We start from the raw sequence: 27,316 nt of genomic DNA, 5'->3' as shown, positions 1-27,316 counted from the left end.
TGGGTTAAAGAGAGGAAAGAAAGGCATATTTCAGCAATCTCAGTCTGCTAGTTGCATCAGCTAGTAAAACACACTTCATAATTTTTCTTAATGTTCTTCCCTTTGCTTTGCAGTTATTACTGAAAGGGAAACGTGGTGTGGGTAGGCCTCAGAGAAGGAAGGCTGTCTTGAGAAGTTAGAAGGAAGAAATCTTCTATTGAAAGAGGGATCATATCTCCTTTTATGAGCTTATACAATGCCAAGTGCACTTTAGATGCTTAACAAATCATGACCTATCTCTAACAGAGCACTCAAATCTTTGTGCTTGACTTGTAGACAAGAGCATATCCCACTGGAGACAGTGCTCATGTCCTGAAATTAAAGAGGCACTCAGATACTATACTGAAATGAGGTAATTAGTAATGCTAGGATACCAGTTAGGCATCCTTTATCCAGAGGGGTGTAGGCTCTTTCTGGTATGTGTCTTGAGGAAGGGAAGGAACATATGGTATAGTGAGATATAATGTCGTATTATTGCTAGGATGTCTCTGAAAAATACGTGATGTTACCTTAGAGAGTAGGTGTGAGAGCCAATCTGACAGATGTGACAGTCCTAGTTTCCGGATCTGACAGTTGGCAGCCCAAAGAGACTACTACCAAACCCATTATTTGTTGATGTGCTTGTGTCGTGATTTGTGCTGAAGAAAAGGAAGTAGAAATGGAGATGACAGAGGGAGTAGCATAGCGCCAAAAAAAAAAAAAAAAAAAGGAAGAATTAAAAAAGGCTGGACAAGTAGGTTTACACGAAAGCTTCATCCATCTGAGTATCCTGTCTCGCCTTGATTAAAAGAGTAGATTTGGCTGCAATAGCCAGCCAGTATTTGTAGCCAACCAACTCACCTGATCTAGCAGAGGGAAACAGTTGTTTCGCTGCCTGGAAGATTTTAGTTGCTGGCCAGGCTGCTAGTGTAGTCTAGCTGATCTCAAAAAGCAAGACCACCATTTGTTAACTTCAGTGGTGCCAAGCTGGTTGGAGCTCAGTCAGATTTCTGTTCTAAAAAAAGCTTATGGTCAGACTTCAAAAGTTTCCTGCAACAAAGGTCGCCACAGGTTTCTGCTGAAATTTCCTGTTCTCCATGGCACTGGAGACCTTTCGGTATATAAGGAATACAGACTGCTTGATCTCTGGATCTACCAGTAAACAAATACATCTCAAAGTCCAACCTCATGTAGCTAGGAGGCAGGTGAGGTGGAGTTCAAGGTAAAAACCTCAGCTTTAAATATTAGATTGAGCCCTTCTATAAAGCAGAAAATAAAGGGAAAAGGTACCAGACTCATCTATCACAAAGGGCATGGCATTTCTTATTTTTCCTACAGCCCTTGTATTGGAAGAGTTCAGAACATATCCAGGCGTTGCAAATCACACATCCAGGCATTGCAAATCACATCATACTCCATTTTTTGGCATCTCTTTTCTAACCTGTGTGTGCCTTTTAGCAGAGACCGACACTAATCTGTTGCTTTGGGCAAAATCCTGAAGTTTTACAAAAGGATGTTACATCTCAGACCAGATAGTCCTGTGAGAGAGTTAAGTGGATGGTGTTAAGTTGTTCATATCTTGGCACTTTTGGTTCTCAAAATAGGGAGCCAGGGAGGATTGAGCCTTGTGAATGCACTTCAGTGAGTTGTGTGGCTGGCTCACCTGCAACAGGACTAGCTCTCGGATTTGCAGCGTAATGAGTCTCACTCAGATGCTCCTGCTGGGCTCAGATACTGTGATAATGAGGCACTTAAGAGAGTGCCTGGGAGAGTTTGAGGTCAGTGCCTGAGGAGGTCGGGGTGATTATGGCTTGGAAAAAGACCAAACACCCTTCTGGATAAGTGGGAGAGCATGCCTCTGCCTCACCTTTTAATAATAAGCTGGCTGCATTAAGGCAGAGGCACAGTAAGGGAGGGTCTGTAGCCCCAGCTGCAAAAATTATGAGATAAAGTCAAACTCTCAGCTCTTAAGGGTTGAGTTTGTAGTGGTTTACAAGTCGAAGACAAGAAATAGAAGATCCCAAGTGTGGGAACATGTGTGCAGGCTCCTAGGTGGGGGATGGGGAGCAGCAGGCCCTTGTCTGTGAGATTTGGGGAAAAGAAACCCGACCACCGACAGGGAGGGTGTGCAAAGAGCCTGTTGCTTACATTTCATTGCCCGTTGTAGTTATTCCCAAAATGAGAGTGTATTTAACAATCTGTATTGCTCTAATCTGGCCTTGACTCCATCCTGTTATGCACAACAGCACAGCGATGGTTGTGTGCGTGCCCACCCAGGATCACCTCTGCTCAGGTGGTGAGTAAGACTGGCAGTTCTGTCCGTCAAACAATGCTTTGAGGTGGATAAGCCTGCCCAAAATCCAAAATCTGGCCAGGAGAAGAACCTTCCCCCCTCTCTGTCCAAGCGAAATATAAAATGAGTTGTCTTCTATATTTTGTCCTGGGCTTAGTTTTCTTTCTTTTCTTGATTCTTTGTTTCCACTGCTGTGGTTTTTCATTGATTTTGATCACAGTCAAGTCATGCTAAAATAATTAATGTGCAAATTGACTAGAATGGTAAATTAGCTCAGTCCATTCAGCTCATACAGCGCTTCGAGAGAAGCACACCTATGAAGTGAAGAAAGGCTGGGCGGAAAGAAGGGTCTCGCTGATGGCATTTCCTCAGGCTCTTTCTCTTGTGCTATCTGATGTTTTCTTAAGGCCCCAGACCCCAAAGCAAGGGGTGTTGTCTGTCTCAGCTTTCACTAAAAACCCAAATGTTTCTAGTTGGTGGCTGCAGGAAAACACACCACCTATTGCATTCTGAGGCTGTGAAGCCAGAAGGCAGAGAAAAAGACCCCATGATTTTTCTCCAGTTTCATAGTTTTTTTAAGGGAAGTGTCACGTTTAGGAGTGATAGGTACTGATGTGATCACCATCTAATTCTTGGAGACTGGCAATACTACATGCTGTAGGTGTCACGTATTTCTGTTTTCAGGGAACCCTGGCCTAATTCAGCTTCTTTGAAGCTGGCAGAAGTAATGCCGTTTGTAGGAGGGGGGATTAATACTTGAAAATGATTCTTCGTTTGGCTCTGCTGTGGGACTAGGAAAGCAGCGCACCACCTTGTTTCTTGCACCAGGATGAATGGGAGAGCTGACAAAATACTCTTTGTTTGAAACTGCATCCCTTTCTCCAGAAGGGGGAGAGTAGAGGAGAAGTTAGATACTGGGAGGAATATGCCTGATTCGGGAATGTTTTTTCTTAGCTGAGTCAAGCTTAGGCATTATATAGAAAAATCAAGACATTTAGAACTGGATTTTCAAATCTACTCACATGTGTTTTTGCAAAGCCATGCATATCTGACTGCCAAGTGAGCCTTTGTATGTGCAACTGAGTAGTTCTGTATTAAAATTTTACAATTGCTTTTCATGTCATTCAGTTTATGTGAGCAAATACAAATGCACAGAGGTACAAGCTGTGGGAGACCGTGACTGCAGGAAGAGCACACGTGCGTTTGGCAGGCCTGCTGCTGCTTTCCGATCTTGAAATTTGGCTCACAGTATCGTGATGTGGCAAAAACAGGAGGACAGGACCAGTTTAAACTATTCTTGATCCAGTGCATTTTTATTGTTATATCCTCTATTGTGTTAGTTAATTGCTACCTCTTTTTAGAAAACCAAAAAATGTTTTCCATCTCGGTGAAATCTCCCTTTATTTAGCAAACCCTGATCTGCTGCTCCTTTTTCTCTAATGATCATATGGGGAATGGGAGCTCTACAGCAAATAATTGTATGCTACTCGAGGTAGTAAAATGCAGTGCCACAATAGGCCTTTTCTCAGCAGCTGTAAAGCCGTTCTGTGACTACAGTGAGTCCATTCAGTCTCCCCCACGTTTGCTGAGAGCACCAAGGAGAAGGGAGTTGTACTAACGAAATGACTATCTGGCAAACAGTGCTAGAGACGGACAGACTGACTGACTCCTCATTTTGGTTTACATGCTTTTTTTCCTGTGGACGTGAAGTTTCGTTTTCGCTTGAGTTTACAATGTCTGTTACTTTGTCCGTGTTACCAGATTATCCAGTTATTCAGCATGGGTTTTGGGTTTCTCGTATCAGCCCTGTGAGATGGGCATTATTTCCACTGTAGAGATTGGGGAAACAGAGGCACATAAAAATTGGAGTTAAGCGATGATGTACGTTAAGAGCCAAACTCTCGTACTCTGAATGCACTATAGAAGCTCGAGTGTCATTTGAAGCTATTTCAGCCCTCAGGAAGTGTCACGTATCACTTGTCCATAGGTCGTGCAAGAAGTCTGTAGGATAGCAGGGGATCTGTCCCTCAAACAACGTTATTTGTCTCGTTGTCAGAGCATTACAAATGTAAGTATGTAAGTGATAGCAGAAGGATTTTATGCTGATTTTCAATCTTAAAATGGAATCCCTGGCCACCTTATATTTGAATCACAGAAAAAATGAGAGACAACCTACTTGATTCAGGGGGCTGACACTCTGTAAAAATAATCCTTTTAACAGTTTCTCGTAAATTAAGAATCATTTTCTAGGTGGCATGAGTCATGGGCAGATTGTCCTCATTTCACTCTGAACTTCCAGTTTTCTCTGGATGTATGTCACAGCTTTAGAGGGCTTTATCCTGTTCCTACAAGTCTGCGGGCCTGACTGTTGCAACCTTTACTCATGTTGAGTGAGACCAATCTCCCTGAAAACAGCGGAATCACTATGTAAATGCCAGCAAGCATGGTGGAGTGCAGGAGTAGGGTAGTTTGAACAAGGTATTTTGGGATTTGTTCATACTGTAAGCAGCTTTGGGGAGTGGTGAAATACATGCAAGCCTCCATGAGGACATGAGGAGAAGTCCCTGCAGATTCAGAAGCAGTTCCCCCCCCCCCCCCCTTTGTGTGTTGGTCTTTGTTCTGAGTTTGGGGTTATTTTCTCTGGGTGTGTGTGTCGGTGGGAGTAAACTACAATGCCAAAATATCACTAATTTTACTTTCTGAGTTTCTGGCCACTTTAGGAGAAGTTGTGTTTTCTGAAGTGTGTACAGCCACAGAAAGCTGTGGATAGGCTCCATTCCTTAATTAAAAGCAATGGAAAAAATTATTCAGAGCCGTCTGTTATAGCTGAGGGGGGGAAAAAAAAGAACAATTTGGCTTAAATGCACATAAAGTCAAATTTTCTTCTTTGTCCCGTTGTGAAACTCTGTTGGCTTCGATGAGGAGAGTCACAGGTGTAGCCAAGCGAATGGTTTGTCTTCAGGGCTTTTTACAGAGTGAGAATGAATACAGTTATTGGTCCTATAAAACCTTTTATAGAGCATAACTAAGATGCCTGCAGTCCAAAGGGGCCGTACAAATGCAATAACATGCTCTCAAGGGGAGAGTGAACTCCGCAGTGGCTGGGAGCATTTGCTTCTCGTCGCAGAGGGATTTTCCAACTGGCGGAGCCTGGTTTGGAGGCTTACATATCCTGCCAGGTTTGCGCCCGGTTTACTGCAGGTGTAGGAGAAGGCGAAGGGTGAAACGGCAGGGCCGGGGGAGGTAAGAAAATGTCTTGGTGTAGTGCTGAGGTGTTCATTTGAAAATCAAAACCATTCAGACCTTTTTTGGTGATGGTGGAGAATGTCAAAATTGATTGTATTAGCGACGTGTCGGTTTCTCTTACTCATTTGCAGCACGTCTCCTCCTCCCTTCCTTCCTCTCCCTACAGCCAGGCTGGGGTTTGTGCTGTACATGCTATAGAGATTTGCCAGCATGGCTACTATTTCCCCCACATGGGTATTTAAAAGAAATACTATAGTAGCTCAGTAAAGATTTAGGGAGTTGGCCACATATATACTATTAGTAGGAACAGCAGTAATAGTAATGACTGTACTACTAATACAAGTGATCATTGCTCTCCTGTGTAGCAGTTTGATACTTACCATAATGATTTTTTTTTTTTTCTGAATTGTGTCTCTGACGATTCTTCCCTCCTCTCCTTTTTAATTTTTGTGGAGTCTGGTATATACTGGAGCATACTTGAAGTGAATGTTTTGTAGTGTACTACATACAGATTTTAAAAATAACATGTTTTTGAGTGGTCGAAAATAGTTTTTGTAAGTACAGCCCACAGAAGACTGTTCAGGCTGTTTCTGCTGTTGGGAGTTATCACACTTGCTTCAGATAATGAAATATACATTGCAGAAAGGTCAGGGATTTCCCCTGAGCCACCCACCAATCGCTTGAAATGACATTTTCATTCTGAGTTTCTTGTTTTGTTTTTGTTTAAGATCCTGGAGCACAAGGAAAGAGTTTTAATTTAGAGCATCAGAAAAAACGCGCTGCAACATCTCGTGTGAGAGAGAGGGGAACAAAGGGAGACTTACAATTACATCTTGAAACGCTCATATGTTTTGAGGTAAGTGATTGGAGGGTCTTGTCATAAGTTAGAGTTAATTTGTAATTAAATTAATCATTATTTACCTCAGAGTGTCATGATATTTCTATCTAAGGCAATAAAAACAGATGAAAGAGGGAAGGAAAAAACTTGAATGGCAAAACCAGAAGCAGTAGTAAAAATATGTAACGCACTTATCCTTTTGAAAAAGAGCCCCATGTGGTCCACCCCTGCAAACAGGCAATCATTCTAACAGTTATAAGTGTTAAAGCCTGTTTAAATCAGTGAGGCTATTCTCCTTAAAGTTAGGCATGTGCCTAAATGTTTCCAAGTTGGGGGTCTATATAATACAGGAACTCTGGAGAAGAAAGCTATTGTATAAGATACAGTACACAGCCAGAAAAAGTTCATATAAAATTATGTTATAATGTCATGAGTAATCTGATTTGATTTTACAGCATTCTTAAGTGATATTTTTGTATTAAATAGATAGTTTTCATTTTTATATTTAAACATCTAATGGGAATACCAAGCTGCTTTACAGGGCCTGTAAAGAAGGTTTAATGATATGGCTGCCTTAATTGCTTCATCAGTGAGGCTTTGAATAAGTAGAGTTAAAAGTTTAAAAAAAAAAAAAAAAAAAAAGTCACCCTCATAGCTAGAGATGCAGATTGCATTTGGCTATTTGGATCGCAGCAGAACTAAAAGTTTCATAACTAAGGCTGAATTGTGTTGTTCTGACTTAATATTTTTTTAATAAAGACAATTAATTATGAATTGCAGTGAAAAGCTCACCTTTTCCCTCTAGTCGTCTTTTTTGGTTTTTATTAGAAAAGACTAGTCTCCAAGTCTTTTTTTTCTGTCAAGCAAAGAAAAAATGTTACAGTTGTAAAACTCTAACCACTGAACATGCAGTGTAAATGTGAATTAAGAAAAGCCCCTCTCTGAAATATAAATATCAAATTATTTTATTCCCTTCAGCCCAAAAGGGTATTGAAGGAGACAAAATTAAGAAACCTGCAGAATCAAAAGCCTGCATGAATTGTGAGGACCAACCATATAACGGAAGAAGCAGGGGGGATAGTGGCACAGCTGTTCAGAATATCAGACCCCTCCGGCTGGTGACTTTTGCTGCTTACCAGGCCTCAGAGTAGAGGAGAGCATTGCAGGCCCCTGGTGTGATTGGTCTGTATTTGCTTTGTAGGAGTAAAGCTATTAAGTTTCTTTTGAAATCAACAGGCTCGCTGCAGGGAGCTAAATATTTCCTTTCAGGTCAGTGGACTAGAGCCATCGCTTGGAAAATTGTAATAGTCCTGTAGGCATTTACAGTGATTTATCCAAAAAGTAAGAAACTTCTGCAAATTAGTGGAGAAAGCTTTTTTTACGTGCAGTTCTGGCATTAGGCATTAGAAACCCAAACAGGACTATGAGACTCTTTCAGTAGGAGCCTGAGGTAATTTTTGTAGTTGTGAAATGAGGTGCTAGTACTAATATGTTGGAAACCACTGCTTTATGCCTTTTCAGAGCTGCGGTTCCAGCCCTCCTTTCTCCTTTTTCCCCTCTCCCTCCCCATCCCTGCAGCTCAGGTGGTAAAACGCATTGCTCTGTGGAGCTAACCATTTTTAAGGCGTAGGATAACAATCATGGCATAACTACACTGGTAAAAGAGGGATAATAATACAATACCTCCTGTTGGATATCTCTCAGCCCACCTTGCTTTCTCTTCCCCTGTTTCCTAGTGGCAAGCCTTGCTTCTTAGCTCAGTAGAGTGTAAGTCAGAATACTTTTATTCCTGGTTTTTTTTCTCTTTTCATTGACGTCAGACCAGCATAACGTGTGTGATTTTCCTTTCACAGCAGCGTCCTTATTCCTCTCTGAGGAAGCTCACATTGAAGTTCAGGGAAGGTATCTTCATAGCGTCTGCGTGGCCTTTGTAATCATTTGATCAGCTTTCTGTCGTAGTTGCAAAATTGTTGAGCCTTGCTTAGTTTTCCTTGCGTTTGAGAGTGGAGTAGCTTATTGGCAGGTTATTAGAGAAAGGGAAATTCTTTGGTGGCGAGAGATGCGTTTTGAGAGGTATTAAAATGTACTGCTACTACTTCTATTTCTTGATGCTTTTTCAGCCCTTGAAGAAATAATGCGCTTTTTGTGGGTCTGGAGGCGGGGCTGAGATGTGTGCCAGGCAGTTATGGGGGTGCCGCGCAGGCAGAAGGACTTGCTTTCTCCTGCCTTTTATTTTGCGCGGGAAGTGGATGTGGGGGGGTGAGCCTGCCTGGGTTAAACACATGCCTGTTTTGTTTTGCCTTTCTCTGCTCTCCTTTCAGCTGTCAGTGTGCCATGTTCAGACGGCAGTGATCAGTCACAAATTGTCCCCCGTCCATGCTCTTCAGCTCTCTTAAACCATTTGTTCAGTGGAGCTCCTCAACGAAGATGGCACCGGTTTGATTTTTTTTTTTCCCCCCCCTAGCTAATGGAAAAAGAGGTTGTTTGTTTATTTGTGTTTTCCCCTCAAGTTAGCTGCATTAGTTCCCAAAGCAACTTGTGTTAAGTGGAAATGAGGCTTTGATAATATGTGTGCTTGCTGGAGACTTGCTTAGATTTTTCCCTGTACATGGAGCTTTTCAATAGGGCCCTTCTATTGTGAATCAGAAAGTGCATGCCCAGGCTGCCGGGCACATAATGGGATTGTTCATTTGTTCAGATAAGTGTGTGTAAGCCTTTGTGAAGAGGAGGTGGTGGGGAGAGAGCATAGAGACCTCTGTTGCGGGGAGCTGGAGATCATCGTGGAACTGCACCCGGTGCCATTTCCCCATGATGAGGCTCTGCCTCTACTGCTGCCTGCGTGGATGTGCTGTTTGATACTGGGGCTGGTGAGTGAGCAGTACCTTGGATTTTCAGTTCTTAGCACGTCATGTGAAAACCGATGACTTGAAGCTTATGTAGCTGCTGACTGCGCTGGCTGTAAACCACATAAGGCAAAATATTCGAAAGCTGAAATATTTCCAGCACTTTCTTTAAGCCATGTGCATTGGCTTTCAAAAGAGTGATGTAAATATGGACCATGCCAATACTGTGCTTCCTCACTGTGTGGCTATTTATTATAAAGGACCTATGGTATAAGTCACTTTAGTATAGAGTAGATAAGAGCTTGAACCAAAGCCTTGGATGCAAGCCCACGAGCAGCTTTGTGAAAGGCAGGATCCGGATCTGAACTCGGTGGCTCAGGCAGTTTCTCTTAGAGAGTGATTTTAACTTACTCCATAAAATGAGAGTAGCCGTAAGTTTTAAACTGAGGTTTTAGAAAAAAAGTTTTTTGCCTTTTTCTCACCCATCTCTCTTTTCTGCCTTAGCATGTTGCTGTGAAAGCAGGACAGGCGTTTGTTCCAAGCCACTGCAGCCCAAGCACATCGGCTCAGGGAGCGGGGAGGGGCCTCTGCGGTGATTACCGTTATATAGCCATATTAATTTCTTCCAGAGGAGTTTTTCTCCTCTGGGAAAAGGAGTCAGACCTCTCTCCTTGAGGCAGGTCTTTGGAGATGTGATCTGAGAGTTTCCTAGAAACCGAGAAATGGTTCCTCAGTCTGGTGTGGAGTATAGCAGACCACAGTGACTGGACTCCGCACCCCATAAAAAGCCCTCCCTTGTGATACCATGGCTGAATTATGGACGTGAAGAATTACGGAGCTGTAAACAAGAAACCCATAAAGCCTTAGCTTTACTTTCCCTTCTAGATACAGGAGTCTGTTCTCGTTCTTCCCCTTCTCCTTTGCGCTTTGGACATGCGTTTTTAGGACCTTTCAGTCTCTGGCTGCACAGTTACTAGAGAGATGTGTGGTTATGTGTGATTTCGTGCATCTGTTACTTACGTCAGAGAGTGAAATCCAGGACTCGAAGACTTTATGTGGATTTGCAACACTCCCTTTGGGACTTCAGATCCATGGACAATGAATGGCTTATGAGGAGACATAAATGTAATATTTCTGTCTACTGCACGTACTCCTGCTACAGTCCTCTTCGTGTTATTTGGCAGAGAAAAGTTGGTATGTGAAGGACAAGAGGCACTGGTGAACTGGGAGGTATTTGGCTATGAGAGTTAACTTGTTCCCTTCTAAAAACATTGCCCTTCTGGTTTGCAGAAAGAAAAATAGTTTTCATGGTGATCTGAATATCTCTAAAAAGATACTGCCCAAATAGCTAATGCTGCACATTTCAAGCAACTTCAGAGTTGTGGGACTGTGAGGAGATGCCAGATACCTGTATTAGCAGTGGCTGCTAGGGCTGAGGCTTTGCAGTTTTGTCCAGAGAATCTTTATTGTTAACAGCACGTATAGGAAACATAAGATAGAAATAAGTATCTTTCAGAGTAAATATTTGAACAGCATTTCCTTCCCTGCTAACCTCACTGTTCAGGGTTCTGCATTTCTTTTCCTCTAATTGCTAGTTCTGCAAGTGAAGAAAGTTCAGAGAAAGTGTGTGGCTCCGTAGCCAGTTTTTTAATGATCCATGTAGAGAACAACTACTGAAGGCAAAACAAATGCAGTAGATGTTACTTCTGCAAATGGTGAGATGGGACTACTGATTTATGTGCTGTGCATGACAGTGAGCAGACAGGCTTAATTATAACTTTTTCGGTTTTCTTGTTTACCCTGGTGGGGCTCTGCTTTATGCTGGCTGTCCTTGGGCAGAGCAGTCGAGAAGAACGTAGCTGAACAACTCGTGTGCGTTACCTCTCGTTTTGCTGACATTTAGTGAAGCAGCTGCTTGCTGTCTAAGGAGGCAAATCATAGCAATTGTAACTGCAGTGTATGTCCTCCAGTGCTTAGGAGCCTCTTACTACTGTTCTGTTAAAAGTCACTGACAGAGAGTTAAAGAAGGCTGGATAATGCAGCGGTTAGCAGAGAGGAATGGCAGTGGGAAGATGCGGAGTTTTAGTTTGATTCCACCACTGGTTTGCTGTGGAAAATCAGCAAGTCAGTTACTGGAGGAAATGCAGAAGTATAAATGATGGCTAGGTGCTTGATTGCCATGTGTAATTTTCACCTCTGCAGGCTTGAGTTCACCACTAGCAAAACGAGAATAAAATGTACCGTCTCTTAATGAATAAGAGTGAGTGTGAAAATGCAAATTCAGCAGCAAAGATGCTACAGCAGTAGCCCAAGCACACAGCCAGCAGTGTATTTCCCCTCTGCTAGAGGGCTGAGCAGCCGGGACCCGTGTGCGAGCGCTTTGCTGCTGAGCAGTGTGGCTTTGGGCTCTGGCAAAGTGGAGCCGTGCACAAGGGAAGAAGCCATCCATAGGGTTTGCAGCCCTCCTGGACCCTGAGGCCGCCTGCCCTCTGCAGAGGGGACTCCTCCAGCCTCCTCCTCCTCTTCTGACTCTAGGTTACGTGCCCACAACATGCTTGCTGTGGACCGGGTGCTGCAGCCGCTTTATTTGAAATGACAATGTTTTATGCTGTTACTGTGGAATATTGCAGTATTTTTTTGTAATTACGGGCTGTATGCCAGTAATGTACAATAACGTTTTGCTCTCCCTGTCCTGTTGCTACTGTAGGCATTCATTCCAATTTGGGCTGCATTTGCAGTACGTGATATTTTTTCTAGACTCTGCTCATTATCTATTGTAGATATTTTTGGATTATTCATTTCTACCCACGTCTGTCCATACAAATCTAGCTCACAAAGCACTGCAGAGAGTGGCAGTCTCCGTTGAACAAGCAATTGTTGCGGCTTTCACAGAGTTGTAGTCTTGTGAAAGTATGAGGCAAGAATGAGATGAAAATGGAGATGAGTGTTGCTATGTAAATTTGAAGCACTTTAAAATCATAACCGGTTTTGGACGGATAAGAATGGCTAGCCTTTCTTTGACTGATCCTAAGTGCATTGCTGAAGTGCTAGTCTGCACTCAGTCCTGGGTAGGCGAAACCTCTGGCATGGCACAATCTGGGAGACGTTTGCCACTGCCAGAGCCTGTCATGATTCTCCACAGTTTTGGTTCGAGCATTTTTTATTTCCAGAGGAAAGTAATCGTAACTTGGAAGATGGTTAGTGGCACTCATGCCAACAATTGTTTATTAACGTTGTCATGGCCTGGGGATGAAATTTCTGTGAAAGGGAAGTTAAAGTCCTAGATATCAGAGTTCACAGCTAGTCAGCCTGCATGCAGTTTGTTTCTGGAAGGTAGAGGTTGAGTCCAAAAAAATAAGGAGGAAAAACTCAACGGCAACAATTAATTTATTTTCTGGTAAATTTGGAATAAAATACAGTATGTTGCACAAAAAAGATTGAACTTTTTCTGTATATAATTTTACTGTCCTTTTACTGTGCTGACTCACCATACTACTTCAGTTTCAGTCTGCATTTGGTTTGAATTACCTTAGAGGCCTGCATTTGCATGCTCTTCTGTGAAGTATTTCTTGTCTGCAATCCAGATTTTTTTTTTTTTTTGTTCAGCATTTCAATTGACTTGTCCCTTTTCATTTTCCAGGTCCATGTTTTACTAACCTTTGAAACCAATCACTCTATAGGCCTGCTTGGGCCCTGCGATAGGCAAAAAACCGTGTTGCAATTACAGATAGAACAAGGAATGAATCACTGCTTTCTGCCTTTCAATTAGATTACTTAAATCACTAAGCATAAGTATTCCTTTTTATATGATATGGCAGCATGATTATCTCACTGCACTGACGGAACAGTGGTGGAAGTGAATATAATTCTTCTTCTATTACATCTTTAATGAGCTACAATTAAAAATAGTGTGTTGGCGTGCCAGAATAGATGTGTTATTCTCGGAACTTTATTGAAGGCATTTCTGCTGTTGTACTAGGTCAACAATGTTGTTCTGAAAACTTTCACCAAGCAAAGCAGATTTTTCTCCTGTTTAATTCTTAACGTTAATTGGACAGTAAAATCTGTCAACTGAAAAGATATAAGGTCTGTACTGTGTGCCAACACCTTTTTTGTCTCACTTTGGAGGTGAATCTTTTACTATGTAGTAAAACAAAAAAACAAAAAAACAAAAAAAACCCCACAATGCAGCACATTTCTGCAGAGCTCCAGTTAGGTCCCAGGTCTCTTGACACCTGTGGCAGCAAGTCTGAGTCACAGATAGCACAAAGCTAATCCTAATACTGCCAGTATTCAGAAACAGCAACGTAGGAGTTTAATTTCAAGTCCCTCTTTTAACTCTTGTCTTTTTTTTTTTTTCAAAAACTATCAAATTTAAGAGTCATTCTTAGAATTTTGCAAAGAAGATTTTCTCAGCACTTGTGGCTTCGTGAAGGATTGACATCACTGAGAGATTAGAAAATAATACTGTCAATTTTAGCTTGACGGCATTCCATTCTCCGCTCCAAAAACCTGGTGAATAACAATGGATGAGTCAAAGATTTCTTGGAATTTTATTTTTTTTTCCCCCTTGTGCAATTCCATTGCCATTTTTAGCATGGAGGGCAGTCCTCCAAAGAATGTCTCTGTGTTTAAACTCTGTAGTTTCTTGAAAATCCAGGACAAAATCAAGTTGATTGTCAGAGGACAAGAAAAGTTGTATGTTTTTATGTATGGTACCATTTTTATAATGATACCATTATATGAGCTTTACTGAAGCCCTGTTCAAAATCTACAGTAAAAGGTAGGAGACCTTTGGTGGAAAGTTGTTGCATCTCTGCTTCAGCAGCATCGAAGTCTTACTATCGTGATGCTTCATTATGTTGTGATGAGATTTTGCCTAATATTTGTTGTCTTTTATCAGGTGTGGTCAGGGAGACAGGGAAGTTGCCTGACAAAACAGAAGTGATCAACGGATATGGGAGATTTTGGTTCCATTTCTTGCTGCATTGCCAAGTTCCCTGTATGATCTCAGACAAGCTGTTTGAACTGTAGTTTCATGGGCTTTTAAAACTATTTTGAGTATGGGCTGCTCTGTTTGTTGTTGTTATTTTGTCAGGCTTCTTTTCAGGTGGGTAAGTCCCCTTATTTGTTTAGCTTGTGGTGTTTTCTGCCACGAGGGAGAAGGCAGAAACACCTGGAAACAGAGGTGAACAGGATGGTGCTACCCCTCTTGCTCAGCACTTGGATCGGCTTAAAGGCATTGTTAAACGACAGCATCTTTCTCTCTGTGCCTCAGTTATCCGTGTGAAAAATGAGGATTGTGTCACTTCTGTGTCACTCTCAACAGGATGTTGAGAGTAGAAATACTAAGGACTGAGAATTGTGCAGCTACTAGGGTTACGTGAGTGATGTAGTATGTTTAAGATAAGCAGTGTTGTCCGTTGATCTTGGCAAAATCATTGGGATTGCTATGAGCAAAATTATTAACTGCGTGTTTTTTCCAAATTGCAGAAGTGGCCTGTATCAGGCATATTCTGACAAGTCAGAATGAATGGGTGAAGTGTGAAGCCTATAAAGAATTAAGTTGCTGAGAAGAAATGTGATGGGAAAACAGGTTAACGTGATCATAAAGGGAGGATCTGTACATTTTTCTTCTGCAAAAGATACCTTGTATTTTACTTAAAAATTGGCAAAAAAAAGAGGAAAAGAAAAATGCAAGTGTCCCCTTAAGAGCTACTGTGTCAAATTTGAAGAATGATTTGAATTCAGTCATTAAAGTGTGAAATGGAGGGATTTTAGTTCTGCTTTAAATTATGCATCTCAAATTAACCTTAGCTGCAGAGTCTCTGCTGACGCCCCCGTAATGACACATTATTGGTACTAATGGCTTCTTTGTGACTTGAGATACAAACAGACAATGTAGACAGAAACATTTAGGCTTAGAACTAAATAAGATGCAAGGCATGAATTTCCACCTTGGGTTTCTAATGACAGAGCCCTGTTCTCCTGGTGGACGCCGCTCGTGAACTGTTCGAGCTCCCCTCCTCATCCTGGCGTTGAGGGCCAGTTGAGTAAAAACCTGCTTCGCAAGCTTGAAAGAGCAGGAGAGCAGTAAATTTGAAGTGAGCATGGAGCCCAGCCAAAAGCAGCATTGGAGGGGAACAGGACAAAGACTGGGATGTGGGCGGTGGAAGAGAGAGAACTTGTAGCAGATGATAATCTTAGGAGGGAAGGGACCCAAAACCATGCGGGAAATGGAGAAGAGATGCCAGGATTTAAGGAGGAAGTCGCTAAATAAGGGATGGGTGAAAGTCATAAATAGTTTAAGCAATAGTCGTTTTTTAACCCTTTATGTGCCCCAAGAGTAGTTTTTTAACCGGTTGTGTGACATGAGAAAGGATCGTGTTCTTGGAGCTCTGTGCAGTTAGCTTGGTCCCCTGAAGCTCCCTGAAATCATTTGGAGAACTCCACCTATACCTAAAATTCCACCCAAAAGGGACAAGGAATACAGTTACCACCTGCCCACAGCTACTGGGTGGACGGCCTGAGTATGACTGTAAATTACTGGGAGCGGCATAGCCTGGGGAGCTGCATACATAACAGGTATAGACAAGTTTGCATGTTGATGGCAGAGGAGGAGGGGGACCGGTTACCCTGGACTGGCTTGGTAAGATAGGCCCAGAATTTAGACCCTAGCTTCTCATCCCAACGATAATCTTTATGTCAATGTTTTATCCTCATTTTCTGGATGGGGTGTCAAGACGTGGGATAGCCGCTGCCTTGCCTTTTGAGCTGCAGCTGTGGGAATTTGTCCATTCACTGTGGCAAGAGTGACAGAGAGATGCTCCTACCCTGTGGCTGCATTGTGTGGCCTGTTGCAGGCTGTGCCTGCCCTGACTGCATGATTATTGCGTGCGTTTTCTTAGGGGCCTGCTCTCAGCAAACAGTGCTGGATCAAGTCAGGATTGCAATTAAATATGTAGAATCAAATACAAAAAAAGCATTCGAGTGCATCCTTTGCAAGTACACATGAAAAATCCAGCAGACGCTTACATTTCTTTCTTCAAAGGAAGTTCTCTCCTGAACTGGGACCTAAGACTAACAAAATGTGGGTATACTATACATCACATTGGCTAATGCATTAGAGATATTTGTATGAGTAATTAAAACACCAATTAGGATTGCCACAGTAAAAGAACAGAATGTGTTTTATGATTTTTTTTTCTTTTCGCTTCCTTTTTGTTGGTTGATGAATTGATGGCTTTTTATCCATTAATTTAGAGAAGGTATCCCAAACGCTATTGCAAATTAACAAGGCTCTGCTTTATGTTAATAAGCTGTTGAGAGTGCTAATGGAATGAAGGAAGTCAGAATTCCATGATAAAGACTGGAAAAACGGAGGCCTAGAGCACGCATCTAGTACTTTGCATCAAATAAGTTTGTAAAATATTAGTGCCTTATTAGTCTGCCCTAACTGTTAATTCAGAAATATTCATATGGTATGCATTATGAATAGCCTAATAACATTTCACAGAAAACGGAAAATAAAGGCAACAATCTACCCCAGATTTTCTGTTTTATTTACAGTTTACCTTAAGCTGCAATGCCTAGTTTGAAAACAGTGGGATTGTATTATGTGAACTGGAGGGCAGAACTTAACTGTTAAAAAGGCAGCAATCCTTCTGAAACCATGCATGAAAAAAGAATAAACTTGTGCAACTGAAAACTGAAAAAAAAAAACCCAAAAAAACAGGTGTTTGTGATGCAAGTGATCTGAAGTAGGAATTGTATTGAATTTCAAACACACGCATGCATGCACACACACAAAATCATGTCACGTTTCTAACCTCAAATTGCTTTTAGTTTATTTAATTTTCCTTATTTACATTTAATTCATTAATCTTTTTTCTCAGTTTTTTTCCTACCTTCAGAAGTATGTGGTTTATGAAAATACTAGAATGTGTTTTATGTATGAACACTTAAAAATTGCTAGGTCAGTGTTGTTATGATGATTTTTTTTTTTTAGGGCCCTGTTTCCTTGTTTTTCAGCTATGATGAACAATTTTGTCATGGCACTTGAAATTAGTATCATATGTTTTGTTTGGTGCTATTGTTTTAGCCGTTCTTGGAATATGTACTTTCAGCATTGGGCCCACAGTTTTGGATGCAATAGAGTGATGACGGGAAATGAATGATACTTAATCCTTTGGGGGATGTTATCTTTTGAGTGTATGTCACATGTCATGTCTGATGGTATGTATTGACCTTCTTTGTGCACTTTTTGTTCCATAATCTGAATTTATTTGTCATTGTATACACTACTAATATTACAAGAATTGTAATTGATGATGAAACTAATATAAAATATAATGGATGCGTGGGATATATTTATTTTTTATATTTTATTGTTTGGTTTGGATTTTTTTTTTTAGATGGATTTTTTTTTTTTTTTTTTTTACACTGATGAGCAGTGGGAGGGGAACTGTCAACCAAATCCTCTGTTTATCCACAAGAGCCCTGTGGTAATAGTGATGAATACTTAACTCTTGTGTAGCGGTTTTTTTTTTACTGCTTTGCAAATCAGAGTTCATCCTTTGTAGTGTCTAATAAGTCTTCTATGCCTATGCAATCCTGGAACAAAATGTTGTTTGAGGAATGGTTAGCCACATCCATTGCTAGTGTTTATTGGTTGCCTCTGTGCGTTCTGAATTGCGTTCTTCTGCCTCTCATGTGTAGGTTTTGCTGAACTGTACTTGTGAGAAAGAATTAGTCTGACTAAGAGACATGGCCAGTCATTAATCTAGGTTTTAGCCCTGGTTCTAGGGAATAGTGATGTCTCTGGGCTTAATTCAAGGTGCCTTATTCTGTTGCTGTATACAAAGTGAGCTATGGAAATTATCTGCTGCGCAGAGGGATATGGAATAGCTGTCTGAATGTGAAAAGTGCTGTCTGAAATTGTTCTGTTTACTGTTGTTACGTATAACACCTACCATGACTGTAGATGAAGGATATTAGAGGAAAAAAAATCATATTATTTCAGTTAGTTTACTTCGTGCATATTTGACAGCGCTCTGTATAGTCAGTTACATAATTTCCTGGGATAGTCAGATTTCTCCTTATTTGCATGGCTCTTTCTCTCAGCAATAGGGGAGAGAGAGAATACGTTAAGAATCAGAAAATGTGACTGTAGAGCCAGGAAAAATTGTCAGCAACCTCAAGAAGAGATCTAAATATGTGGAACTGCTTTTGACTCATCTTCCAAAAGCAACTCAATTCCAGAATAACTGTACCCTTTCAGACTTCATTTCAGGATGGTATGATTGTACTTAGACAGGAATAACAAGGCTCAATAGCAAGCCCAACGCATCCTTTCTTCTGCTGACAGCTTCACTGATTGCCTTCAGAACCAGACTACTGCACTGGTCAACGTAAACATGAGCAGAAATCAGCACGGAGGGATCTTTTTCTCCGCTGTAGCATGTGTTTAGAGTTACTCTACTCATCACAGCATACTCCCGATTTGCGCACACAGCGCATTGGGAAGGAGAGCTGTTTTCCCCATTTGCCTGCCCTCTCTCTTGAATTTACACTTACGCCTTGAGGTGGGCATGGGCTGTTTGGTGCCTTTCCCAGGACAAGGGAGAGCATGCCTAGCCAAAAGAATCAGTGGCTAGGTAGGTAATTTGTGATGGCAGGGTTTGGAGGTGTGTTTTTTGCTGTGTATCCTGTTTAGGAGCCTAGTAAGGAGCAGTATTTTCACTGTCTTTGGGTTAGGAGCCTTTCTGTGTTGTGGCTGCCACAGAGCTGAACGTGGCTTTCCTTTGACTTAAAGGAAGGCGCTGTGTTTTTTGCTATATTTTAAAGGAAGGTGCTGTGTTTTTTTACTGTATTTTGGCACTGTGACATGGCAGCAAGTCTGTAATCTGTTTTTTTCATCTACCTTCCCAAGTGGAGCTCTATGACTTTTTAACCCGCTGTCCTTAGGCCTTTGCTTTGCACACTCGTTAAGGTGGTGGGATGTGGAGAGAGGCGGTAAGGTTTCCCCCTCCCCCCGCCCCCCCACCTCGGGTGCTCATTAGATCGCTTCCTCATGCTGACATAAGCATTGTACAGCCGTGCTGGGAGCCAGCTCTGGGAACTGATCCAAGTTAAAAATAATCCCTCCTTAAAAAAAAAAAAAGAAAAAGAAAAAAGAAAAAAGTTATGTTTTCAGCAGGATCTGTTCCTGGATCTAGCTCACCATAGGTCTTACCCTGACCTAAGAAAGGGTGAGGGGTTTTCCTGGCGCTGGGGGAGAAATGACATAGAGGTGGGAAGGAACAGTGAGGGGGTGAGGCTCCCAGGCCTGCTGTTTTTAGCAGTGATGGTGTGTACTCGTGCGATGTCTGTTGAAGGAGAAGGGGCTTCTGTGAGTGCGCTGCCTATCTTTCATCGCTCCGTTGGCCTTGCAGCACTTTTGGTAACTTCTGAGGTTGTCAGGCAGTTTCAGCCAAATTTGCCTGAAAGGCAGAATTTGCGAAAGTATGAAGATCCTTTGAGTTTTGTGATGCGTGCTGGTTCGCAGAGAGAGACAGACCCAAATTAACTATTCCTAGGGGTAAAACGTGGTCAGCTTGGGCTCAGCTGTTACCCTCTCTGGGCCTCCTCTTGAGGCAGAGCCCGTGCGTCACTGCTAGGGTTGAATCGCACCCATGTTGTGGGGCATGGCTGTTAAGCAACCTGCAAGGGGTGTGCAAGCACTCTCTGGGAATGACTCTTCTTTTCACGGGGCACAAGTAGTTAACCCCTTTGACCCTGTCTACCTGGATGGCTGCACTTTCAATTGTGGTTTTTTTTGCTTTGTTTTCTGTTGTTGGATTTGTTTTTTTGTTTGCTTGTTTTAATTTCCTCCAAGAATCAACGTGTCTGGAAGCTGGGAAAGTTTAGTGGTGAGACTTCCTTCAGTTTTCATTCAGCTGGCAACTCTTTAACCCCAAAGTCAAACAGGTCTTTCTAAAGCTCCACTTTTATATAGCCCCCTTTGAATACCTGGTGGCTCCTTTGTGGGTCCAGCTTTGCACCCCAAGAGGCTGTGCTCCCATGTATCATTGGGGCCATTCCTCCTCGTACTGCTGGCTCTGCTGCTGGTGGCTTGGCTGTGCTAAGCTGAGCTGACCAGACTCATCAAATCCAATTTTAAAGCCCTCCGAAACATGGTGCAGAAGCCCTGGAGCTAGGTCCCTGCTCCAGGTGAGAAGCCACCCGCCAGGGCAGTGTGTTTTGGTCCCCAGCTCCCTTGGGTCTCACCTGCGAGGCCCTCTCTGCGGCATGGGAAGCCCTGCAGTTGCAGAGGAACTAACATAAAGACACAGTGTGGTTTCCTGCTGTTTTGCTGTGTAACCAGTCCACTGGTAAATATAGCTTGTGTGTGGTTGTAAATTCGTTCTCTCATTATGGCTGTTGTTGTGCAATAATTATGTAGAAGTTAGGATTGTTGTGGGTGATTTTTTGTGTGTTCTTGTCATGCCCTTCAGCGGGAGAATAGGCTTTGTTATTTATCCTAACTAAGAATAGGGCCACGAGCAGGTGCTGGGGGATTTGGTGTGGGCACAGGCACCATCTCACAGGCTGCTGACTTTTGGGTGACTTCCTTTGCGTGGGCATTACAACGCAAACGAAGACCAGTATTATTCAAACACCTTTTCTTCGTCTCCCTCCCTCTCTTCTGTAGGCAGATGTTCTGTCCCTTCCCACAGGTTTTTTTGCTATATACGTTTTTATTCTGAAATAAACTCCCATCTTTTCTGAGGCGTCAGTGATACAGTTCCTGTTATCTCTGGCTGATTCAATTTCTGCTCCCTGGGCTGCGTCCTCCGGGTCCTACTGCCTGGCTGAGGCCAGGGGCTTGCAGGCTCTTCCCTGAAAAGAAGCGCTCTGGTTCTGCTCTCCAGAGGTTTCCCTTTAGATGTGTTCCTTCCCACTTGTGTTTCTTGCTCAGGCTCTTTTCCACTATGGAATTAAAATAGGGTTTGGGTTTTTTTTTTTTTCCTTCCTTTATTTAAAATTCCTATCAGGCAGATCAAGAACACCACTACTTGTCCCTGCTGTGTTCTTGTTTTCCTCCCATCTCTCCTTTAATTTTAAATTATCCCCTGCACTATGTTTGCAGGCCATATGTGTCCTTTGAACTCTGAAGAAGCTGTGCCAAGAGGAAGCCTTCCTCTCCTCCCCTCCTCCCATCACGGCGCCGTTTTCAGATAATTGCAATTAGTATACAATGTGGAGCAAACCCGGCAATGAAGTTGGGGGGGGGGGGGGAAGTGCACGTAAATTGCTCGAGACCTTCAGAAACGTTTGCACGTTGCAGAACGGGTCTTTGCTTTTGCTTTTTAATCGCTGTAGCCATTCAGCAAGTACGAAACGACTGCTCCTGCTCCCGGAGGTGTTTATACCCGGCATCGGCCTACCACGCCTCTCGCGCGGCGCAAGCCCGAGCGGCTGGCAGGAAGCCACAGCTCCACCAGGGCCTCCGCGCAGAGGAAGGTGGAGCTGCCCTTTCATTGTGCTACCGCATTCGGCAGAAATAAGGCAGAAGAATAAGCTGCTTTATGAGGAAGCTGTAGTACAACTAGGCCTTCAGCTAATATTCCGGGAAGAGAAAGGGAGGTTGCACACCACAGGTTTACGAGAGTGGGGAAAGGTAGCCTCGTGAGCTTGAAAGGAAAGGCGGGGAAATAACTTTGCTTCATTCACAAGCTGCAGAGAAGAGGAGGCGCGTTGCTGGGCTGGCTCGCGCCAGCGGCTGCTTTGCAGGTTATTATTAGTGTTGTGCTCCCTGGGCTGTTTGCTCAGCGGGAGAGAGCAGTTTCTAATTGGGACTTGTTTGGTATTGGTTTTGAGTTTTCAAAGGGGATGTCCTCCTTGGAAAACCGTGACAGGAAGCAGGTGCCTCTTGGGTAGTTTTCCCTTCAGCCTCCGAGAAACGTCTTCTACATTAAACCAGGTTTCTGACCTCATTTCTCAAAGGAGCTTTAAATGGGGGAAAAATGGGAGTATTAATTAGTGCTTCATTAAGTACTTGTAGCCAAGTATGATAATTTTCTTGAAAGGATAATGTATTAGATGAATAAAAATACTCTCCATTTTAAAAATGAATACAAAGTCATTTTAAACCGCAAAGATTATTGTACATTTCTGAAAAATTAATGTGATTAAAGCAAAATATATTTAATAAATTTAAAAAAAAAAAAACCTTTAGGCTGTTTAACTTGTTGGTCTCTAATTAATTTTTCTCAAATCTAGTGCTCCAGCACTTGAAACTTACCTGCAGGGACAGGAAATAGTTCCCCACCCACACTCCCCCCAGTTCATTTTTTGGCTTGTAATTATCTATTTTAATTTTGGGGTGGATTGTCCTTTCTGATATCTTTCTCAGAGATTGGCCCCAATGAGAGATGAGACCCCAGCTAGGGTAGAGCAGTGGTCAGAAATGATAAGAGAGTTTTCTTTTGATGGGCTTGGCTGATATGACCTACTCGTGCGGATTTCCAGCTTTGGAGCTGAGCAGGTATGTTTTCAGGGACCCTATTCCTCTGTCCCTTTCTTCTGTGACATAGTGGAGGATGTGTCTGCTAGAATCGCATGGGCTTCTTTCAATTACTTCCTATGTCTTCATGATTCTTTTGTTTTCCCACAGATAAGATAGTTTGCCCCTGAGATCAATTTGGGATTAGGTATTTCCTTAACTCCCTACTGAGCTGCTTGACATTCAACTACTTAATTAGAATTGCTCTGTATATTGTGGATGATAATAAAGTAAAGTAGAGAGAGAGGCCAGATCAGTGTGTTTGCCGTAGTCACTGATGAAGCTCATATATGTAAACAGGCAGGACGTAACCAGTGGGAAGTAAGCCTTGGTGTAAAACGGAACAGACGCCCGGTTTACGACAAGCTATTTAAAAAACTGTGTTTCTTGTGGCAATTGGAATGGGTACACTTCCTCACAAACCTCAACACAAACATTGTGAAGTATTTTATCCCCTCTTGCTTGGCAAGTTCTCTTAGTGTATTCAGGGTGGATACTTGGTACTTGAATCCCCCAACACACTCGTTTCTTGTAACTAAGTGCACTAAAGATTTAGGCAAGGTTAGCCCTCAGTTCTCTAGGTTTACTGTTTGCGCATGGTTTAGGTGCCAGATATTCATATGACTTTTTGAAAATTTTATTAATAATTGTCCAGCAGGCTAAAAAAAACTTCCAAGGGGTTCAGGTACCTTACCATGCTCCAGCGCGTTTTCTGAACTCTCAGGCTGCTTTATGATGAGGACTGCCAATTTTGTTTCATTGCAGGCCGTGTCTTTAAATAGTCTCCGTCAAGGGAAGGAGCCTTTGCACCTGATTCCCCACCCTTGTATTTTCCTTTCAGCTTTACTCCTCTGTCCCATCGCAGCTTGCCAAGACAAGGCAACTGACGTGATAGCTGTGATCTTCTGGCCATAGCAGCCTTGATTTCTATTGTATTTAAAAGTACTTTTCCCAGCAGAGCCATTCCAGGCACAGTACCCTGATCAGCCATCTTATTTGGGCAGTGTACGCATGAGAAGATTCTCCTTGTCTTTCAGACACTTGCAGAGCCTGTGATGGCCAGATAATGGCCTCTTGAAGTTTTGCGGCATCTGTCCTTTTGTATAATTTGGTGGTGGCCAGGTCTTCTTGATGCTGTATGAAAACAGCTACCGGCAGATAGCTCCAGAGTTCAAGTAACCTGTCTTCTGTGTTGAGCAGCGCTCTCTTACAGTTACAGGAGCCGTCATTATTGTACCAAGTGCCTCCCAAGATGAATGGTGTGTGCTGCTATAATGTTCCAATATGTGACTAATAGCCTTTTCTGGTCTTAAATGAGACCAAATCTATCTGTTGACTTACCTTGAAAACCCTCTTAGTGCAAATGATCTAATTTTCAAAACCACCTTCTACGGTTGCAACTCTAACGTAAGCACCTAAACCGCAAGTGGCTGCGGTTGTGCCTACACCACAGCGGCTGTAACATCACCCCCAAACGTAGCCATGTAGACGTGCATGGGCAGTGCTTTCTGTAATCCATTTTGCATGACTCCCACTGTGCTAGTTAGCTTCCCTTGTGTTTGTGTGTGTTTTCCCCAACTCTTAACAGTGGACACGATCAGGATTTTTTGTCTTTTTCTCAGGACATTGCAGCTATAAGACCATAAAAGTCACAAGGGATAACAAAGAATAGGTCTAACCTATGGCACTGTTAACTTTTTCTTATCATTTCCCTGGAATTCTGGCTGATGTTGTCCCTTAATACAAACACTTTATTTGCAAAGAGCCCTGTTTAAGCTAGGAAATTATTGTGGCAATGTGTGAGACTAACCGTACTGAAGAATAAAGAATAGTTCAGCACTTAGGATGATAAAATAATTTCAGGTCGTGTCTTTTTTTTCTCTGTGTAGTTTTTCTTTTATTACTGGCACTAAAATGGCTCTTGCAGAGCAAATGAGAAAACCAGACCGAACCTCCTGTTTTTTGTTGGGCTCCCAGCTGGAAACCCGTCCCTTGATTTTTCCATTGATAAAGTGTCACAAAGGGAATCTAGAACAGAGGAATAAGAGGAAATAGAACAATATGTCGTCTTGGACTTGAATCACAAAAAGAGTTAACTAAAGTAGATACAGTATTGAATGAGCTGCTGCTCCTTTCATGACCAGGTTCATTTAACTGTGGTCTCAGCATTTTTAGCTGCCCTTAAAGCCATGTAACAAATCAGCTATTTATTTTCTTTTTTTCTGCAGAGGCTCTTTAAAAGGATGTTGCAAAGCATTTTCTTCTTTCCATTTCTATGGGTTCTTTTATCTGACCTTCAAGAATTCTGAGTCGCAACGGGGGCCAAAAAACCTCACATACAAGAATGCTTTTACTGTTAATTTATAAAATACGGCTTTCACTAATAAAATAAAGGTGTGACATTTATAGAGCTCTAATAACGAACATAGCGGTAGAACAGACCTAGGTCTCATACTGTTCAAATTAAGGGCAATTGATTTCAATGAGAGAGGAAACAGGCTTGTTGGATTAGCTGGTTAGCACATGCGCTCATAATGCTGGAAAAACTTCCAAAAGTATTTTGCAAGTGTGGAAAGTAACTTCTGAGAGGATTTGTTTCAATTAAGTTATTTAGGTATGTAGCACTACCTCAGAGTGTTCCGAGGGAGAAGATTGCTTGTGTTTAATTCCATTATGTGCTTTTTTTAATACCTTATCTATGATTTTTTTTTTTTAAGCATTGAGTCACTGAAGCAATAGCTTCTCAATTGTGGTTGTGTTTGACCTTTATGCCAGGAAGTAAAAGAACTGACCAGTTTGCCACAGTGTGCGTGTATGCCAAAAGATGTGTATCTGTATGGTCACTTCCCCATCATGCGATGTATGTACATGGCAACATGTGGTGGTGGTGAGGAAGGGCCTTGGGAGCACCCACCCACACAACTGGTGCGTCCCTCATTGTGCTGGGTGTTGCAGGGAGCGCGATGGTCTTTGGCCCCAAAAGCCCAATCCTGACTGAAGCAGCCAGCGAGATGCAGAAGTCTTCTGCTTTCTGTAATTTAGTGGGACTGATGGGCGCTCAGCGCTCCACTTGTTACAGATACAGGGGCTTCTGGTCTCTTGAGCTTCACTGTGAAGCGCTGCACAGGCCCTCCTGGCCTGCTTCCCCACATGGGGAGTAGTAAATGCTGCTCTTCTCTTTTTTCCTATTCTCTTTTCTTTCCCGCCTTCCCTTCCTCTGTCTTTCTTAAGCCTGCCAAAACACCATAGAGTCATACATTGAAGTCTGTTTCCATGTCCTGACAGTTTATTGTGATGTGGTAACAAGCACACACAATTGTTTTGAATATGGAATGCTAATATATCAGGAATCTGTTTTGTAAGGAGCATGTAAGCGTGATATGGTTGGCTTATCCATATGTTATTTGCAGGAGTATAAAAAAAATATGCAAAATAGTAAATAATCAAGAAGGAAGACTGGAGGTAGTGTTTGGGTTTGATGGACATTTCTGATCTCTTCATCTGATCCTATAAATCAGAGTTGTACTTCTTGCCGACTTTCTCATTAAGTTTTTATTGGACCATCCTTCCTTTTAACAAAGTAAGGAAATGCAAGAGGCAAAATACTTTTAGCTGGCACAGAAAAACAACAAGGAAGAATAAATCATAGTGTTTTCCCAAAATATCGCTTTTAAAGGATTGCTTTTGAGTGAAGCGGATGAAAACCAAGGAGGAATAACTGATTCCATTAAATGATATACTTTGTCTGACATTTTGACTCTGCAGGAGTTTTTTCTTTTTTGTCAGTATAGACAGATAAGAGTCGGTAAAGCATCTGCATTTCCTGGGTTTCTCATTGCCGCTGCTCTGCCCAGCATGTTATTTCCATGCAGGTGAATGGATTCTTCATGCCTCTGCCCTATTCATCATAATGAAAATACATGAGAGGCAAAATGTGCTCTTGCCCAAGATATGTGCTCTGAATATGAGTAAACATGACAACACAGGCCATTTGTTTTGAAAGCTACTTTGTATGTTATGTGGTAACCACATGCAAATACCATATACAGCAGGGAAAAGTGGGAAAAAAGTTAACTCTTACTAGAGCGAATAGGAGACAGGTTTATGAATGATTAAAAATAGAGCTACGCTGCATTATCCGTAAGGGACCTGGAGTTGGAAGAGGCATGTCAGCGCTAACAGTGGCAAAGCGTTTATGGAGTCAGAGTGTTCTGTTCCAAAAAAGGGCTCAGTGCTGGACGTTGAAGGGAAGGGAAACAGTATTTATTACATTTTAATGCTCTTGGTGCTGAAGAAGACAGCTGAGGTTATAGAGGAAAGGGGTAACGTCCTGAAGGCGTTTTTTTTCCTGTAACATAAGAAACTGAACATTTATCAGGAAATACGGCAATTTAGTTGAAGTATTATGCTTTGGACGACTGCAACACTAATATGATGGAAGCAGTATAAGCAGTGGCTACAATTATAGCTGCAGTTACTAGGAGAAATCCGTGCTCTGTTATTTGAATGCAGCATTAACCGTCTATCTGAAC

The 27,316-nt window shown here is 42.2% G+C and overlaps 1 protein-coding gene across 20 annotated transcripts in view; it reads left to right on the top strand.

The window, feature by feature from the left end:
* Window positions 1-27,316, top strand: part of ATXN1 (ataxin 1) — a 287,878-nt gene that overhangs the window by 55,645 nt on the left and 204,917 nt on the right. For all 20 annotated transcript variants that reach the window (XM_068931766.1, XM_068931767.1, XM_068931768.1 and 17 more), the window contains one exon: window positions 6,286-6,413. The gene's annotated coding sequence lies outside the window, so the exon portion shown is untranslated. The remainder of the gene's footprint in view (window positions 1-6,285; window positions 6,414-27,316) is intronic.

This window comes from Struthio camelus, chromosome 2 (genome assembly GCF_040807025.1).
Source record: "Struthio camelus isolate bStrCam1 chromosome 2, bStrCam1.hap1, whole genome shotgun sequence".
NCBI lineage: Eukaryota > Metazoa > Chordata > Aves > Struthioniformes > Struthionidae > Struthio > Struthio camelus.
This window is presented reverse-complemented; position numbering and strand designations above follow the sequence as displayed.